Source organism: Neovison vison, chromosome 1 (assembly GCF_020171115.1).
Source record: "Neovison vison isolate M4711 chromosome 1, ASM_NN_V1, whole genome shotgun sequence".
NCBI lineage: Eukaryota > Metazoa > Chordata > Mammalia > Carnivora > Mustelidae > Neogale > Neogale vison.
Genome location: NC_058091.1, coordinates 99,064,367 through 99,070,604, shown reverse-complemented (window position 1 = coordinate 99,070,604; position 6,238 = coordinate 99,064,367). Strand labels below are relative to the sequence as shown.

General features: G+C 50.5%; 1 pseudogene; it reads right to left on the bottom strand.

Annotated features, from left to right (window-relative positions):
- Positions 1–5,074: 5,074 nt before the first annotated feature.
- On the bottom strand, positions 5,075–5,174 carry LOC122898255 (annotated as a pseudogene).
- Between the last annotated feature and the right edge of the window lie 1,064 nt (positions 5,175–6,238).

Here is a 6,238-nt window from a genome sequence, read left to right as displayed (position 1 = left end):
AGAGAGCCCGATGTGGGGCTCAATCCCAGGACCCTGGGATCATGACCCAGTCTAAAGGCAGAGGCTTTAACTCACCGAGCTACCCAGGCGCCCCTCTCAGCCATTTCTGAACATGCCTGTGTCCTGGCCATGGAAGGATCCAAGTTCTCTCTCCCTGAACTCCTGACCCACCTTAAGAGTTCCTTGGCTCAGGGAGCGGAAGGAAGATGGGCCTCGCATAGTGGAGCAGACTTCAGGACAGACTGCTAAAGGGACTGACCATGTCTCACACCCAAGCAGGTGAGCCCAAGGCATCCCTAGTTTTTACCTGGCACGAAGTGCCTAGGGACTCAGGGGCTGGGTCTGGGCTCTCACAACATCTGGTGACATTTACCCAGGCTCCACCATTGGGGCCTGACAAAGCTCCTTCTGCAATACTTCAAAATAAGAATTAAAATTCTCCGGTGTCCCTAAAGTTGCAATGCACCACACACACACACACACACACACACACCCCTTTGCATAGCAGTTGTCATTCTGCCTCCAACGACCTGTTTTCTCAGAGTAGTTTTGGTTTTCTCCTGTTGGATTTTGCTGGATTTGTGGTAGCAAAAGCTGCCAGGGTTCACCCGTGAGATAGACTCCATGCTCTGCGCTGATGTAAAGAATCCCAGGCTTTGGATGTGGAAACATGCTTGGGTGACCAGAGGTCACAAGGCTGGCTTTACATGATAGCTTCCTTAGAAATGCCAGACATTTCTCAGAAACCATCAAAGCCTGCTGCGGTTTGCATGGCTAAGTGTGTTGTTAAGCAGAAAACTCCGATGCTTTCTCTGGCTTCTGGCTGTGCTTAAGCCTCAATGTTAAAACAGAGATGAGCGATGGGCAGCTTGCTCTGGCATAACCAACCCTGAAAGATACCACTGCGGAACTCAAAATGTGGACCATGAAGATTAAGATCTCCAGACTCGCCTCAAAATAAAGCATGCTTTAGGGAAGTGGGCAGAGTGGTGACAAGGTCAGGTGGAAGGAGCCACTGAAGACTGAGACTTGAGCTCACCTGGGAACTCTCCTTCACTGCTGATTAGGGAGTGTGGTGTCAACACTGCGAAGTGGAAAGGACATGGGACAAAGTGCCAGAGATGTTGTAGAGAAACACGGTCTCCTCTACCTTCTCTGGTTCTGTGACTGAGGCCCTGCCTGGAAATTAAACTGCCAAGGGATGGACGAACAGGAGTAGAAGGTTAAATTCGCATGTACACGGAGGGCCTCAGAGACATGAAATGAGACCCCAAAGACAAGGTCAGACCCAAGGGCTTCTACAGTGGACAATAAATACGTAGAGAAGTGAAAGACATTTTGAAAAGACTTTTGAGCTTCTGGAGCTGGCACATTGTGGGAAGGTAAATGTAGTGGCTGATGAATGTTCAGAAAGTTTTGTTATGTCACTTCCTCTCTGTGCCATCTTGGGACTGCTGAGTCTAGAGTCCTCTCCAGTGGTTCTTTCTGTCCTTCCAGGTACAAGACAGAGGAGGAGGATCCCTTCACAATGGGAAATCTGTGCCCTGCTTTTAGGCAAACGGGGAAGGTAGGGAGCTTTTTCTGTGGTCTCTTTCACGGTTGCATTCAGCTCAAAATTCCTACGCCAAAGTGGCATGTTTTGGGGTGACATATTCCAGTAACACTCAATTTCGTATAAGTAACTGACAGTCTCTCTCCTGCTAGGCCGGAAGCACTCTGAGGGTAAGGACTGTGTCCATCTTGCCATCACTGTTATTTCCAGGACCTAGCACAGTGCCTGGTCCATTTATTTGGCTACAAATTCATGGACGATTGATTTTTGAGCTGTGCTGGGCGTCAGTTGCTTTGTCTGTGAAGCCAGGATAATAATCTCGTCTGACCATCACTAGATCTCTTTCTACACTGACATACAGGTTCTCGGGGTGGGCATGAGAAGGAGACAGTATAATCTCTTAACTTAAAAAAAAAAGTATTTTTAATAAGATTTTATTTTTATTTGACAGATCACAAGCAGGCAGAGAGGCACGTGGGAGGGGTGGGGAAGCAGGCTTCCCGCTGAGCAGAGACCCCAGTGAGAGGCTCAATCCCAGGACCCTGAGATCATGACCTGAGCCGAAGGCAAAGGCTTAACCCACTGAGCCACCCAGGCACCCCCCAAAAAACAGTGTTAAGTGTAAAAAATTTTTCATGATTTAAATGGTAGCTCTTCCTTACTTGAATGTTCCCAGGGAAATATGGCAAGCTCGATGGGAAGAAGATCAAGACCATCGCAGCAAACTCCCCGTGAGAGTTTTCTCATTTTGTCCCCTCTTGTGACACGTTTTGCTAGGAGTTTGAAATGTGTGGCTGCATGCCTTCTGCTAGGGAAATTGCCACAAGGCGGGGATGGCTGGAGGAGCAGCAAGTGTTGATTTCCCAAGTGCTGCATTCACAAAGGCAGGAAGGATAAGAAATCAGAAGCCCAACTTCGCTTAGCTGCAAAATGGAGTTTTAAAAAAATACATAGCTGCACTAATCTCCCTGTGTTGTTCGCAGAAAAATGATAGCGGCAAATGTCTGACTTAGTGGGGAAAGACCTTCGGGCTGTCATTGGGTGTCTTGGATCCTAGCCAGGGCACACTCTGCCTTGTCCTTGGGCAAGCTGCTCTTCCCTGGGGCTCAGTTTCCTACTTCGATCTGAATGTCTATAGGGCTCCTCTAAGCTCTGATTTTTTTTTTTTTTAAGATTTTATTTGTTTATTTGACAGAGATCACACATAAGCAGAAAGGTAGACAGAGAGATGAGGAAGCAGGCTCCCCACAGAGCCGAGACCCCCGATGCATGACTCGATTCCAGGACTCTGGGATCATGACCTGAGCTGAAGGCAGAGGCTTTAACCCACTGAGCCACCCAGGCGCCCCAGGTTCTGATGTTTTTAGGAAGGTAATATCAGTACAGACTGGGATAAGCCAAGTCCAGGTGCTGCTGCCATAAGGTGTCTCTTCCCATTCCCAGGTGATGCTGGTTTCCCCCTAACCAAGTCAGCTGGGCTAACACTTGAGTCCACTCCCCTAGGGTGGGTGAGGCTGCTTGGCTCATTAAAAGCCCCTGGCCCAACCTCCCAAGTGACCGAGGACACAGTTAAGAGATGCGGGGCATTCGGGGGGTGGTGGGGAGCAGAGCCCTGTGGAGGGGCTGCAAGAAGGGGGAGTTTCTCTCCCCCTGCAGCAGTTTCAAGGATTCAGTAGAAAACTGGTGAGGGGGCGCCTGGGTGGCTCAGTGGTTTAAGCCTCTGCCTTCAGCTCAGGTCATGATCTCAGGGTCCTGGGATCGAGCCCCACATTGGGCTTTCTGCTCAGCGGGGAGCCTGCTTCCTCCTCTCTCTCTGCCTGCCTCTCTGCCTACTTGTGATCTCTCTCTGTCTATCAAATAAATAAATAAAAATCTTTAAAAAAAAAAAAGAAAGAAAACTGGTGAGCCCATCAGGTGCAGTCTTCTAGGTGTGAGTTTAGCTACGCCAGGCAAAACTCAGCATAGTTCCTTAAAGCTGGAGCTTTCAAGAAGCCCAGACATTCGGCTAGGACCTACAGGGAGTTTCCTGGGGCTTGGGGGTGAGGGCAGGTTGGGTGCTAGGGAGGGGACTCTGCATACAAGTTGCTTGCGATATAACATTCCACCTTTTCTCCGAAGACTTGTGATGGGCGGTGCATGGTGGGATATGGGAGAAAGTAGAGCACAGGTGAGACACAACCTCTGAGAGTGTGCCAGAGGCCCAGGGGGAACAGATTGTATATAATTACTGAATTAGTCTTTGGCTGGGGAGAATTCCAGGAAGGTCTCCAGGAGGAGTAGAACTCTTGACGTAGGGCTGGAGGAGCTGGGAGAAAGGAATTCCAGCGCCAGCAGAGCAGAGGTGCGTGGGGCAGAGAGGTGACTTGGGTGTCAAGGGAGCCAGCCAGACCACCTCTTGGCTAGCCAAAGGCCCAAGAAAGGGCAGAGAGACGTTTGGAAAAGTAGGTCATTGCTGAATCCGAGCCTAGAATACTATGTTAATGTTTCTGGATTTAGCTTGTACACCAAAGTAAGAAATGGCTGATTGCTTTACCCTGCAGATGGCTTTTGTCTGGCCTGTTTAATGTTTGTGTGTGTGTGTGTGTGTGTTTCATTTGAGCCAACTTTTAAAAATATGGACGTGCATTTCACAAACTACCCAGATTTCTAGGTTCTCCTTAACCTACTGAGCCACCCAGCCATCCCCCTGCTTTTTCGAAAGGTTTTATTTATTTGAGAGACAGAGTGAGCGAGAGAGAGAGCACACAGGAGCAGAGGCAGAAGGAGAGGGAGAAGCAGGCTCCCCACTGAGCAGAGAGTCCAATGCTCCAGCTTCTTAAACACAGGAAGATCTGGCCTCACAAAGAATCTGCAGGAGTGGAGTAGCTGAGTTCCTTTCAGACGAGCTCCATAGGGTGCAGCAGGTGTTTCTGCATACCCGTCCCACCTGGCTCGGCTCATCTGCGGCACCCTCCAGACCCAGGCCATAGAAGGTTGCAGTTTGGGGTTAACAGTTAATGAGAAAGCCTAGTGGGGGAGGGTGCAGCATTTGGGTGGGGCAGGGGCAGGAATGGAGGCAGCATGCCTGCCAGGGACAGTTGGCAGAGGTTCCAGCAAGCGAGCACCTCGGTGGTAGCGGGGCATGAAAAGAAAGCTGGTATTCTGTGCCGAAGGAACAGGTGCTGCCTGGTGGTGTGATGTGGGGGCTGGTAAGGTCTCAGTCCCAAATTCCCTCTCAGCCAGTATGAAGCCCATGCTCAAACCATAATACCTTACACCAGATCATTTCACCTCCCTTATCTCCTTTGATCTGCCACACTCGTGAGCGCAGGGTTGATACCGTCCGCCCTGATCTGTGGGTGAAGAGGCTGAAGCTCCGAGGTGGGGGGTATTTGCCTAAAGCCGCTCAGCCAGGAAACAGAAGAACCTGAACAAACCTTTGCCTTTGGGCTTCCAACCTAAAGCCATGTCCGTTGGTCAGGCGGTCAGGCATGCATTTTTGTGTTGCACAGGGGACTCCTCTCGGCTTTTACCTTAAAAAAAAAAAAAAAAGAATGCTTCACGAATTTGAGTGTCATTCTCATGCAGGGCTTATGAAAATCTATCATTCCAATTTGAGCATATGCGCTGCCAGAGTGAATGCCTCTCATTGTGCTCTTTTATTTTTATATTGACTTATTTGAGAGAGAGAGTGAAACAGAGCATGAGCAGGGTGAGAAGCAGAGGGAGAAGCAGACACCCCGCTGGGCAGGGAGCAGGAATCCTGATGCGGGACTGGATCCCAGGCCCCTAGGATCATGACCTGAGCGGAAGGCAGATGCTTAACAACTGAGCCACCCAGGTGTGCCTCTCTGTGCTTTTTTAAAAATTGCAACTATATTTAGGTAGGAGACCACTCTCCCACTCCCAGCAGAGCATGATGGTCTCCTGAAGGACGAGGTATGGTAGCCTTGGGGGCTGGGCACTGGCTTGGAGCCCGCCTGCCTGGCTGAGAATCCCATGGCTCCCACTCCATGGCAAGTCACAAAATACTGTTGCCTCGGTGTCCTTGGGTGTAAGAAGTGGTGGCGGTGCCTACTTCGCAGGGATGCTACAAGGATTCAATGAGCCACTGTGTGCTCTCTCCTGGTTCTCTACACTTTTCAGAAGCCTGTTCCCGGCCCTGGGTGTCTTGTGCTGAGCAGAGAATAGCAGGGGCATCGGGGAGACTCGCACAGATGTGGCTGGAGTACTGATACACCCTCTCTGCACAGAGTTGGCCAACAGGAGGCTCTGTGGGTTGGCGCAGAGCCCTCTGGGCCATGATGGGTGGTGGAGAGAAGGAGTTGAAGATGGCGCTCGCGCTAGCTTTATGCCCTCCTCTTAGGCAGTCAGGCCTGGAGGCTTGTATTTCTGGCACAGCCAGAACAAGGAGACTGGAGGAGGCTGGTGAAAAGCCTCGAGGCAGACTCCTTGCTGCCTGGTATAATCATTGGTGTTAAACAAGCTGGTATTGGGCCGACCGTGATAAGCACCTAGTGAAGCCCCTTCCGAAGCCCCGAGCTCACAGCCTGCACCCCTCAGAATGCAGACACCGAGCTGGACTGATGTTTGTAGAGGCTAGGCAGTTGGCACAGCTGTGGTGAGCGGAACAAGGCCCCTGATGCCTAGGACCTGTGACAAAACTTTACACGGCCTGTAACTGATGGGATTAAAGTAAGGACTTTG